The following is a 12,732-nucleotide window of genomic DNA, read 5'->3' on the forward strand; positions in this document are numbered from 1 at the left end:
CTACATTCTCATAGTTTTGTTTGAGACTGAAAGTAAGAGACAGTAAGGACTAGTGGGGATGGGGCAACAGAGGGAGAAGAAGAGAGAGAAAATGAGGGATGTGAATTAAGATACAGTAGATATGCATTAGTGTGTGATGACCTCAAAGTGGAATTTTACAGCAGAAACTTTACTGAGATTGACAAAGGTAAAAAGCTTGGATTCAGTAGGTAGTAAGACCATTTCTCAAAGATAGAATCAGTCATTCATTTCTGGGCTCCCTTTCCATGCTATAGTTTAAATGCAACATTTTTGGTAGCCACACATCAAATATTCAGGTGTTTAAGACAGAGGACCTGGCTCTAGGGAGGTTCTTATCCAGATATGAGCCATTGTTCCCTTAATCTTGCTTGGAATTTCATGAGCCCTCTTGATTAAGGACATGTACCTTCAACTCTGCACAGTTTTCTTCTATTATTTCTTTGGTCTTTTCTGTTACTTTCTCTGTTTTCTTTCAAAATTCATACTGGACATATGTTAAAACTTCTTGCTTAACTTTTCCTTAAAATTTTAAATCTCTCTCTTTCATTTGGTGGGAGGGAGGGAGGGAAATGCCTTGCAAAATAATTTCTTTGGTTCTGTCTTCCAGATGACTAATTTATTTTTCAGCTGCATCCTTTTTTTTCTGTTTAGACCAATTATGGTGTTTTTCATTTCAAAAATCATTTTTTTAACATTTTCAAGATCACCTTCTTTTTTATTAACATGGTAGTCTATTTCTATACAGTCCCCTGCTTGTTCTAATATCTGTTTGCTAGTGTGTTACTTCTATTGTTTGTTGTATTTACAGCCTCTCTTTCTTAATGTTCATTTTCTCCAAATGTTTAACAATCTGTGATTGTATGTATACCTCTATCTATACTTGAAATTTGATGTTACCCAATTCATGAGGTTATATATGTTTTCAATGGAAAGACTGTGGGTGATGGGTACTAAGAGGGGTATTCGGTGGCTGCTGTGGGGATTCCCTTTTCTCCAGGGTATCAGTAGCCTTCTAGGGCAAACTTTTTCAGAACATGTGTGTGCTCTGTGCCAGCTGGGTTTTACCTCCTTGAAAACCCCCGGTAAAATAAATGCCACGTTAAAATTATGGTTTTATGAGAGTTCAAAAAACAAATTATATCAGAGTGAGGGGAATAAAAAATGCTCTTCGTGGGATTCTGAGATGGGCCTTGAACAACAGGTGACGAGGGAAGGCAGTTTAATGCAGTCAACTGAATGGACAAAAGGATAATTGACCTGAGAGATAGATTTTGGAAAACCTGCATCATCTGTTTCACTAAAGAGGAATGAAACTAATAATTAGCAAATGAAATCAGTTTGTTAAGTACAAAGAAACTTTTCCCCTCCATACATTGTACCACTGTCCATACTGTTGTTCAATCCAGAAATTAGGCAGTGGTATCACCTTCTTTTTATTCCCTCCTTCAGGCAGTTTGAAGTTACAATACTTTCTTTCTCCTAAATATCCCTCAAATTTGTCTACTTCTCTCTCTACCCTCCCTCCCTCCTTCCTATCCACTTCTACCTTTCTTGTCTCAGTCATTAAAATCATCTCCACTAACTTAAACTTTTTTTCCATGAAGATGGAAAAATGGATAATAGGGAGAAGCTACAAATTTGTTTTGGGGCATGTTTCTATCTTATCCTCATAGCACTGTCCAGTGTGTAGTTGGAACTGGAGGAAAAGGTCAGAGTAAAACAGTAGATTTGGAAGAGATTATAGTTTTAAGTATGGAAATGGACTTAACATTTGAAAGTCAATAAAGAGAAGCAAATGAAGTTTTAGAACAAAACCAGTGAAAATCTGTAAATGTGAGGGAGCATTTGCATTGTGTATTGTGCTACTCTGTTAGAAGGATATCAATGTATGTCATGTCCTGTCCCTTTAAAAAGATCCTAACTTAACATGGGAGATAAGACATGTCTGAATAAAAATTCAGTAATGCTGGCTAGTATAGCATAGAGTGCCAAGTGAGTGATATGTACTTTTAGGTCTCAAATTGTGTTCTGCAAGATTTAATAGCTTTATCAAAACAAAAGGATTCTGTGACAAAATAATTTTGACAGTTTCTTTACTCTAGGATTTATCAAGGTTAATACAAAGTTAACATTTACAATGTTTTTCTCTCTGAGTACTGGTAATTTAGTGGTACCCTGAAAAATTTGATATCTATCTGTATATCTATACTAAATTTTCATTCAGTTCAAAATATTTTAGAGTTTCCCTTTTGATTTCTTCCACGGGTTATTTTGAGGTGTGTTAGTGTGATAGAAACATACAAATATTTGGCGATTTTCTATATATTTTATGTTATTAATTAAAAATTTAACTCCACTGTGGTCAGAAAAAATGGTCAGTATTATTTGAATTCTTTTTGCATTTATTGAAGTTAATTTCTAGTCCAGAATGTGCCTTGGAAAATGCATTTGGAAAGAATGTGTGTTTTGCTGTTTGGATGTAATGTCTTGTAAATGTCAATTAGGTCAAGTTGGTTAATAATGGTTTTCAAATATTATCATTACTGGTTTTCTGTCTACTTGTTCTATTAATTACTGAGCAAGAGGTATTGAAATCGCTGATTATAACTGGATTTGTTTATTTCTCCTTGTAGTTCTGTCAATTTTTTCTTTATATATGTGGAAGCTCTACTATGGTGTACACAAATGTTTATGATTTTTATATTCTCTTGATGAGTTCGTCATTTTATAATTGTGAAGTGACTTTCTTTATCCCTGATAATATTTCATATTTTGAATCTATTTTGTAGCCATTCCATAGGTGCACATTTTCCCACCATTTTATTTTTAACCTACCTGTATCTTTGTATTTGAAGTGCATTTCTTGTAGCCACCGTATAGTTGACACCATATAGTATAGTCTTTTAATTGGCACATTTAGGCCATTTACATGTAATGTCATTATTGATATGGCTAGGCTTAAATTTGTGATCCTATTATTTGTTTTATGTTTATCCTGTTTTTTGTTGACTTTCCTCTCTTGTTCTGTCTTCTTTTATATTATTTTTCACAATTTTATTTTATTGTCTTTCAAACTTCTTATTATAACTATAATAGTACTCATATAGGGGAGTTCTACTGATAGTTTTTTGAGGAACCTCCACACTGTTTTCCAGAGCGGCTGTACAGGAGCACATGTACCCCAGTGTTTATAGTGGCATTTTCTACACTAGCCAAATCATGGAAAGAGCCTAAATGTCCATCACCTGATGAATGGATCAAGAAGATGTGGTATATATATATACAATGGAGTATTACATGGCAATGAGAAAGAATGAAATATGGTCATTGTAGCAAAGTGGATGGACCTCAAGGGTGTCATGCTAAGCGAATTAAGTCAGGCGGAGAAGGACGGATACTGTATGTTTGCACTCATAGGTCTAACGGGAGAAACCTAACAGAGGACCATAGGGAGGGGAAAGGGGAAAGAGAGTTGAGGAGAGAGAGGGATGAAAATCATGAGAGACTACTGAATACTGAAAACGAATCTAGGGCTGAAGGGGGGAGGGAAGGGGGGAAGGGGGAGGTGGTGGTAGTGGAGGAGGGCACTTGTGGTGAAGAGCACTGGGTGTTATATGGAAACCAATTTGACAATAAACTATTAATAAAAAAATAAATAAAATAGTACTCATATAGTATATGAATTTAACATCATAGGCTGCCTTCAAGTGATTTTGTATCACAGTGTAAGAACCTTCAATAGTGAATTTCCATTTCTCTACACTCAGTCTTTATACTGTCATCATCATATATTGTCTTTTACATCTTTTATAAACACCACAATACCTTGTTTCACCTTTAGCTTTATACAATTTCTTACTTTATGGAATCTTTTATTTTGAAGAGATTTAAAATGATAGGAAAAAAATCTTATATATTTATTCATGTAGTTATCATTTCTGGTGTTCTTCATTCCTGTGTGTAGAATCATGTTCCCATCTGGTATCATTTTTTTTCTGTCTAAAGTACTATATTCACTTATTTTACAGTGTGTATTCACGGGTAATGAGTTATATCAGCTTTCATATGTCAGAAAATATCTTATTTTGCTTTCATTGTTTTTGAAAAATATTTTTGCTGGATATAGAATTCTAGTTTGACAGTTTTACTCTCATTGTTTTAAAGATGCTCTCCACTTTTCTCCCCCCTCTTGTACTATGTGTGATGGGACATCAGTTTTCATCTTGACCTTTGGTTCTCTGCTATAAGTATTGTATCTTTTTATCCCTTCTGGCTGCTTTTAAGATTTTTCTGTTTACCACTATTTTGATGCAACTTGTTTATGATGTACCTTGGCACAGCTTATAATTATATTTTTCAGATTTCTTGTGCTTCAGGTTCATGAGCTTCCTGGATCTGCAAGTTTATTGTTTTCATCAGACTTGGAAACTTTATTCCTGGAAGATATTTTCTCTTTGTCCTTCTTTCTCTTTTTCCTTGGGAGCACCAATTATATATTTATTATACCTTTTATGTTCTATTGCTATGTTTTCAAGTTCCCTCATCTTTTATTCTGAAATGTCTAATTCCTAGTTATTCCAACCCAATGTAGTTTTCATCTCATACATTGTGGGTTTCATCTCTAGAATTTCTACTTTTTAAATTCCTTCATGTCTCTACTTAACTTTTTAAACACATAGAATATAGTTATAATGAATATTTTAATGTCCTTGTCTACTAGTTTCAAAATCTACGTTTTGAGTTCATATCTGGTGATTGATTTATAACCTCATGATGTATCCTATTTTCCTGTTCTTTGGGTGCTTGATAACTTTTGATTCAATTCCAGACATTGTGAACTTTATATTGTTAGGTACCAGATATATTTATATGCCTATAAATATTGGTCTGCTTTGTTATGGGATGTGTTATTTAGAAACAATTTGATTTTTTAGATAATTTTTGTAATGTTTATTTTTTTGAGAAAGAGAGAGACAGACCACGAATGGGGAAGGGACAGAGAGAGAGGGAGACACAGAATCTGGAGCAGGCTCCAGGCCCTGGGCTGTCAGCACAGAGCCCGACGTGGGGCTTGAACTCACGAACCATGAGATCATGACCTGAGCTGAAGTTGGAGGCTTAACTGACTGAGCCATCCAGGCACCCCAACAATTTGATTTTTTAAAATCTTGCTTTTAAGATTTGTTAGGCAGAACTGAGGCAGCGTGCTGTCTAGGGTTAATTATTCTCCATTACTAAGCCAAGAACCTCCTGAATCTGCCCAATACTCTGTGAATTAACTTCTTTTTCTGAATGGCCAATGGGAACATGTGCTATTCCCGGACCAATATGGACATTGTCAGCTCTAATCCTTTCGAATAATTCTTTTTCCAGACTTGGGTTGTTTCCTTATGTGTTTGTGTTGACAATTGCTCAACTGATATACTTGAGGAGAATGTGGATGCCCAGAGCTTACTCTTTCTGTGCAGCTCTCTTTTCTCTGATACTTGTCTTACGGACTCTAGCCACCTTGACCTCTCCAAACTCTCTCTACTTAGTCCCTTTAGCCCAGGGAATCTGCTAGGCTGTGCCTGAATTCCTGCTACCTGCAACCTTCCTTCTCTCAAGGAATCAGTTGGGCTAATTTTAGGCCACATCTCATTTGCTTCCCATTTTTCAGGCATCGTTGTCCTTCATTTCCTAGAATTTGTATCTTACCAGCTGTTGTTTTGTATATTTTGCATGTGATTTAATTGTTTCACATGAGATGGTTAATTTGGACCCCATTACTTCATCTCTGTGGCAAGCAGAGTTCTGTTTGCAGTGTTTTTCAGATTTTGAACCTGGAACCCTTTTTCCAAAGAGTCTTCCATTGGAATAGCATTGCCTTTGGAAAATGCCACTGTAGTAAGAGAGAAGGTTGTGTCCTGGTAACTAAGCGGTATTTCCCTGGAGTGGTAATCCTTAGAAGCTGGAGTCTCAGTGTTAACATAAAGTGTTGACATGAAGATCCCTCAGTCTCATTGTCTTCAAACTAGAAGAATTGTTTTTCAACAATAATGTACTCCTCTTGTGCCCTTATAAGTTGATGTATAAAGTTTTTCATCATAAGTTGTGATATGTGTAAAGGATGTAATTCCAATAAATTGCAAAATTGACATTCAGAAATAAAATGTTATAATTATTCTTTTAAATATATCACCTGGAATCTAAGTCCCATGGTAATTTAAAATCCATTATTTTCATTTTAATCATGAAGTTCTGTTTTAACATTGGAAAATTTTACGTCATTCCTCTTGCTTGTTTGCATCATATTTTATTCCACTTTCCCCACTGAATTTATTTTAAATTATGTGTGTTTGCTTCAGTAACACATTTATGGCTCACTCTACTGTATCTGTATCTAGGAGGACACTTGTGGGGAAGAGCACTGGATGTTGTATGGAAATCAATTTGAATTTATTTTAAATTATGTGTGTTTGCTTCAGTAACACATTTATGGCTCACTCTACTGTATCTGTATCTAGGAGGACACTTGTGGGGAAGAGCACTGGATGTTGTATGGAAATCAATTTGACAATAAAATATTTAAAAAAAAGAATAAGAACATAAGTAATATGTATGTATATACATCAAGAAAAATAAAATAAACATAAAAATTAAATTAATGCTTTAAAATAATTTCTCATGATATTAAAGATCTACGTTTTAAAACCAAATTCTTACATTCCATTACTATACATTGTATAGTCATTACAATGATCTATAGCACACAATTGATCCAAACAGAATAAATATATAAAGGACTGATATATAACATTTCAGCATAATGATTGAAATTTTATTTGAAATGCATCTCTTTGAAATGAGAGGTCTTTTATTTTATTCTAGTTAGTCTGTTAGCCTGGGTCATAATTGTTTATTGATGGACTACGACCAGGCCAATAGATCCTAATGATAATCCAAGGTAAATTTAACATTATAGACACGTGCAGTGGTAACTCCTAAAATATTTATATATTGAGTGAAATAAGTTGAGGTACATATCATAACATATCACTTTCATATATAATTTATTTTAAGTTTTATAAATTTCAGTGCAACTGTAATTTTTGCCTGGGGGTGGATATATAACAGCGTTAGAGACCATTTGTACTTTTGTATTACTACTGCTCTTTTGTAGTAATTGACAGTTTGACCACTGTATGCACCTAAACTTGCACAATGGCTAAAATGTAAGATACGGCTTTTATTATAACCAAAGGAGCCCTAGCTTTGTGAAGGGTTTTAAATGATTCAATTTACAAAATGATTTCTCTGCTATTTTTCATATGTACTCTGTGAAATAACGCATACCTCTATAGGGATGCACTTTGGCTGCTGTGTTGTTCTGTAACAGTATGATGGATAGAACCATCTCGGGTAAGATAATTGGGGTCACACTGTAAACTTGGACTTGTCTTTGCACCATGTGATTCTCAGAAGTCATGGAATTCGGGCACAGGTCCAGGGCAGCCCGTCACGCACTTCTATGAGCGGTGTGAATCTCCCTGCTGGTCTTCACTTGGAATGAGCTGCGGGGAAGCTGGTGGGGACTGAGGCTCCTGACCTCTCTATCTGAGCACTTAAGGATGAAAAGGGCTTCAAGCTGGAAAGGAATGGTCTGCCAAGCAGATGGTACAGGTGGAAAATGGTGTCTGTTCCTAACCTCACACCGGCAGGTCAAATTAGCCTAGGGATTTTACAAGTTATTCCCCCAGTCCCACAGGATGAAATTACTTGTATCTGGTCAACACTCTCTTTGGAGAAAGTTTTAATCCAGTGTTTTCAGGGAAAGATGTAACTTAATTTCTGGGGGCGTATGCTTTGGTACAACAGCACTATTTCTCCTAAATAACTTTTTAATTTTTTTAAGAGACTCGGTGAAAAATAGTTCAGATACTGCTTCTCAATGAGAGCTTCAAAGTTTATCATACTGCGTTCACTTTCTTCATTCCGCCTTTGGAGAGCAGTTTTGACTCCTTCCTAAGGTCAAGTTCATCCCCTTCTTTTTTGTGCCTCATCTTCCCAGGTGCAGACTGATATCTCCACACCTGTAACACTTAACTGAAATGTAATGTGTCTTGTTTTCACCCTCTGAACTCTGGGGTTTTATTAATCTTTGTATCTACCATAGAACTTGGCACATCGGATTCTGGGAGTGAATAAAAAAATGAAGAGGCCCGAAGCACCTCTGAGTCCTTGCTTGTACTTTGTAGGTGTGATATCTTGGGGGCAGTTACCTGCCTCTCTGGTGGAGGTTTCTGCACCTCAGTACTCTGTTCCTGTGCCTATGAATGCCCTTAACGTGAACTGTCATCCTTAGCATTAGGGATGGTGTTGAGTGCGGGAATGCCCGTGAGGACAGTCCTGACTTGTGGCAGAGAGTGAGCTACCCCTGCCCTGGGGGATTCATATTCTAGGAGAGTGACGCCTGGAACCCATGGTGGAGGCACAGCTGGTCTTATTAGGAACCCGGGAAGGAGCAAAGGGCTTATTTCTTTTTAAAGTTAGGGTTGAGACAATTTCTCCGGAGAGAGGAGGCCTGGGCAGTGATCTGAGGAAAGCATATCAAAGTACTCTAGGCAATCAGTGAGGCATAGCAGAAATAATAAGCTTTAGGGATTTCAAGGGGTTTAGCGCTTGTAGTGGGTGACATTGAAAAGGGGAGAAGTGGGTGACCAGGGTGGCATGGTCAGTTAAGTGTTCTGACTTCAGCTCAGCTCATGATCTCACAGGTTGTGAGTTTAAGCCCTGTGTCGGGCTCTGTGCGGACAGTGCAGAACCTACATGGGATTCTCTCTCTTCTCCCCCTGCTTGTGCCCCTCCCCAACTCGTTCTCTCTCTCTTCTCTCTCTGTTTCACAAAATAAATAAATAAACTTAAAAAAAAAAAAGGAGAGGGGAGAGGGAAGCCTGCTGCTCCACAAAAGGCAGCCAGGAGCCACAGAAGAGTTTTATGAAGTGTGGTGGTTCATGGTCAGATACTAATTTGTGAAAAATTAATACCGGATGAGTCCCCAACTCTGTTGGTGAAATGCATTGCTGATTTATACTTGCTGTTGCACCTTAAACTAGCGTGAAGAAGTACAGGATCTTCCTGGAGAAGAAATGGTGGCTCTTCTTTGGCATGTCCACTACCCTTTCCCCCTACATTAGCCATGTCCACCCAGATGAGCTCCCTGCTGTGTTTCCTGAGCCCTGAGTGTGCAGGACCCGCTCCAGGGAAAAGTGAAATGCTGTATCTGGATTCTAGCTACTACAGTTCACTCCTGTCAGTTGGTGTCACCAGGCAAACCCAAAGTAGTTATGTTAGAATGTGACCTTAGAATTCAGACGGTTACCCCCAAAGCTACTCATTGTACAGTCAGACATGCTTTGCTTTTATTTTTGTGTGCTTCCTGGGGGAAGAATACTTAGAATCTGTCTGCAACAGATACTGATCTTGAGTGTAGAGGAAATTCTGATGACAGAGCCCCCAGGTCTCCTGCTAGAAACTGGCCCCTGCAAGACATCCCCCCAGAACTCTTCCTGGGAAGCCCCACAGAGCAGAAACATTCCCTTCAAAGACACCAGCCTTCTCATCCTGCAAGGATGCTGATCCTCTGTGCATTGCCTCTTCCAACTACAATTCTTGCTGCAAGTTCCCTGTGGCCAGCGGGGGAAGGGTAAATGCTTTCCCTTTGGCTCCTCTTGTTTCAGGTATGGGTCTGCCCTTCCTGTTGTTTCTCGGTGGCATGGAGACTAGGCTGCCATTTACAGCGTGACTTTGCCAGAAGTTCTGCTTCGGTGGAGGAATGTGCAGCTTGGGAGTCTTGCAGCAGGTCAAAACCTACTCCTGAGAGCTCCTTCTGGCTCTAGCCTGTCTCTGGTGACAGTGGCCATCTTCCCTCCCACTACCAGGAGCTCTCCAGGAGTCAGGCTACCTCCTCCCCGTCCCAATTGAGGGGACTGTTGACTCTAGAAAAGAGGGCTTCTATCTCCACGTTTCCTGCTAGGACTGACCTCAGTCTATGTGATGGACAGAAAATCCATCCAGTAGGGATCCCCTCCTCCCCTGGGACCATGGTCTGACTTTGTCGCCCCAGCAGGACAATTTGATAATAACTCAGCTATGGACAAACTACCTGCAGTCTAGATTCTTTGGAGTTCAGTAACCCCTGTGAAATACATGAACAGCCCTACAAGTTGGGCTTTTCTTTTTCATACTGTGTCACCTAGAATTTAGGAAAAATGCTGTTTAATGTACAAAGAAAGCCTTCTTATTGTTCTGTGGGTTAATGTGTTAAAGGAGCCTATGTGAGGTGGCTGTGTAAAGAAGTCCTTTCCTTATTTATGGGACAGATGGATAGAGATAAGATAGAGTATTAGCATTTCATAAATGTTTCTGCTTGAGATGTGATTCCACTTGTATTTCCTTCCATCATCAAGTAATTTGTTTCACTTATATTTAATGATACCACCCTGTCCATAGGATTTGCACTTTTAAACTATATTTTCTCTATGAATTTTAGTATTCTGTTTGTCTTCCCATTCATCTTCATTGTAGGCATATATATCTAGAGCTATTGAAGCAAACTAAAAAAAAAAAAAAAAATAGTGTGCTTCAGAATACCTGTCCTGGGCTATAATGTGGAAGTATTCTCTTCTTTCATTGAGATGGGATTGGATCATAATAATCTCCAGCTATAACATTTTGATTTCTAGGGGCCCCTGGGTGGTTCAATCAGTTAAGCATCCGACTGTGGCTCAGGTCATGATCTTATGGTTCATGGGTTTGATTCCCATATTGGGCTCTGTGCTAATAGCTCGGAGCCTAGAGCCTGCTTCAGATTCTGTGTCTCCCTCTCTCTCTTCCCTTCCCCCACCTGTGCTCTCTCTCTCTCTCTCTCTCAAAAATAAATAATAAACATAAAAAAACCTTAACGTTTTGATTTCTAGTGACCAAAAAAAGCAACATTAGTAATAGAATTCATTAATTGTGTTTGACTTAACAGTTTCTGTTCTGAATGCTACTTAATGTACTATGTGCTTACAGAATTATATCTATAGTTTTGCCAGTAAATAGGTAAGCCAGAGAATGTTGCCTATGACATAAAGACATACACAAGTAAGTATTTCTAGGTGAGGGTTAGGTAGTTGAAGCTGTTGATTTGAATGGGTCTGTGGGAAAGATAGAATCATTACCTCCAGCTTTTTCTTTATTGTCATTTTTTTTAAAAAGATGAACAGGGGGCACCTGAGTGGCTCAGTTGGTTGAGCATCAGACTTCGGCTCAGGTCATGATCTCACGGTTATGGGTTCGAGCCCTGCATCGGTCCCTGTGCTGACAGCTAGCTCCGAGCCTGGAGCCTGTCTTCAGATTCTGTGTCTCCCTCTCTCTCTGACTCTCCCCTGCTCATGCTGACTCTCTCTCTAAAATAAATAAAAATAGCAAAAAAATTTAAGAAAGCAAGGTGAACAAAGTCTTCATGGGATACGTTTTATAACTACCCTTACCTCTAAGTCTCTCAAGGCCACTGTGGACCCCAAACTGTCCATTGTAATGGCCTCAAGTCCCTTTTGCACTGAAGAAGGTTATAAGCAAATAAAATGATCAAATTCAACTCAATCTTGTAATTTTTAGGCCCTGCCTGCTGAAATGCTTGGCCTCCTGGGGCGTCCCTGACATTGGATGCTTGTGCTTGTGTCTTGGCATCCCTCTAAGTCTCTTTAGGCTCCTTTCCCCTCACCTGCCCTCAGCACATAGACATTTCCAGAACTCGTATCCTTGGTTGTTTCCACACCATCTCTCATACTCTTTCCTGCAGCAGTTCTGTGCTGTTGTCCAGACTTGACTTCACAGAGGTAGTTGTGTGTGTGCATCTCCAGGCCGTCCTGTGCAACATAGATTGTCTAACTGCATCTCTGGCTTCTGCCCACTAGATGCACGCAGATGTGTAAACCCCCAAGGTCATCAAAAACTTCTGTGGACTTTGTCAAATGTCTGCTGGGTGATGAAACGGCCCCTGGTGGAGGACCACTGTCCTGATGTCCCTCACATTTGTAGTATCCATTATATTTTTGATACCTTACTCAGGCTTTGATATTTTGGTGGGAGCATCCAAAACTCCCCTACACAGAACCACACTTGCCTCCCTTCTCTGCAAAGACATAGAATGGAGGAAGCTTACATGGTAGCGTTTACCCACTTGAAGGCAGTACAGAAACTTCACAAATACATACTAAGAAAACAAGAATCTCATGTAGGAGCAGAAGAAGGGGAATGACTGTGTTTCACATATGTTCAGTTCCATGGACAGAAAGGTGCTGCTATGGACTGAACGTCTATGTCCCGCCTACCCCCAAACTCATAAAATTTAAAATGGTATTTGGAGATGGGACTTTGGGAGGTAATTAGGTTTAGATGATGTCATGAAGGCGGAGCCCCCATGGTGGGAGTGGCGCACTTATAAGGAGATGAAGGGAGCAGAAATCTCACCCCCCACCCCCCAGTGCCATGTGAGAACATAGCAGGAAAGTGTCCCTCTGCAAACCAGGAAGAAGGCCTCACCAGGAACTAAAATTGGCCAGCACCTTGATCATGGACTTCCCAGCCTTCAGAACTATAAGAAATAAATGCTTGTTGTTTAAGTCACCCAGTCTATGGTATTTTTGTTAAAGCAGCCTGAGTTGACAAGACGTCCATAGGGGT

At 38.9% G+C, this 12,732-nt stretch overlaps 1 protein-coding gene and 1 long non-coding RNA gene across 3 annotated transcripts in view; one reads left to right on the forward strand and one right to left on the reverse strand.

The window, feature by feature from the left end:
• PTPRM (protein tyrosine phosphatase receptor type M) overlaps positions 1-12,732 on the forward strand; it is a 755,728-nt gene that overhangs the window by 223,825 nt on the left and 519,171 nt on the right. The gene's annotated exons all lie outside the window — the stretch shown is intronic.
• Positions 1-12,732, reverse strand: part of LOC115277879 — a 39,495-nt gene that overhangs the window by 24,181 nt on the left and 2,582 nt on the right. The window lies entirely within an intron of this gene.

Source organism: Suricata suricatta, chromosome 14 (assembly GCF_006229205.1).
Source record: "Suricata suricatta isolate VVHF042 chromosome 14, meerkat_22Aug2017_6uvM2_HiC, whole genome shotgun sequence".
NCBI lineage: Eukaryota > Metazoa > Chordata > Mammalia > Carnivora > Herpestidae > Suricata > Suricata suricatta.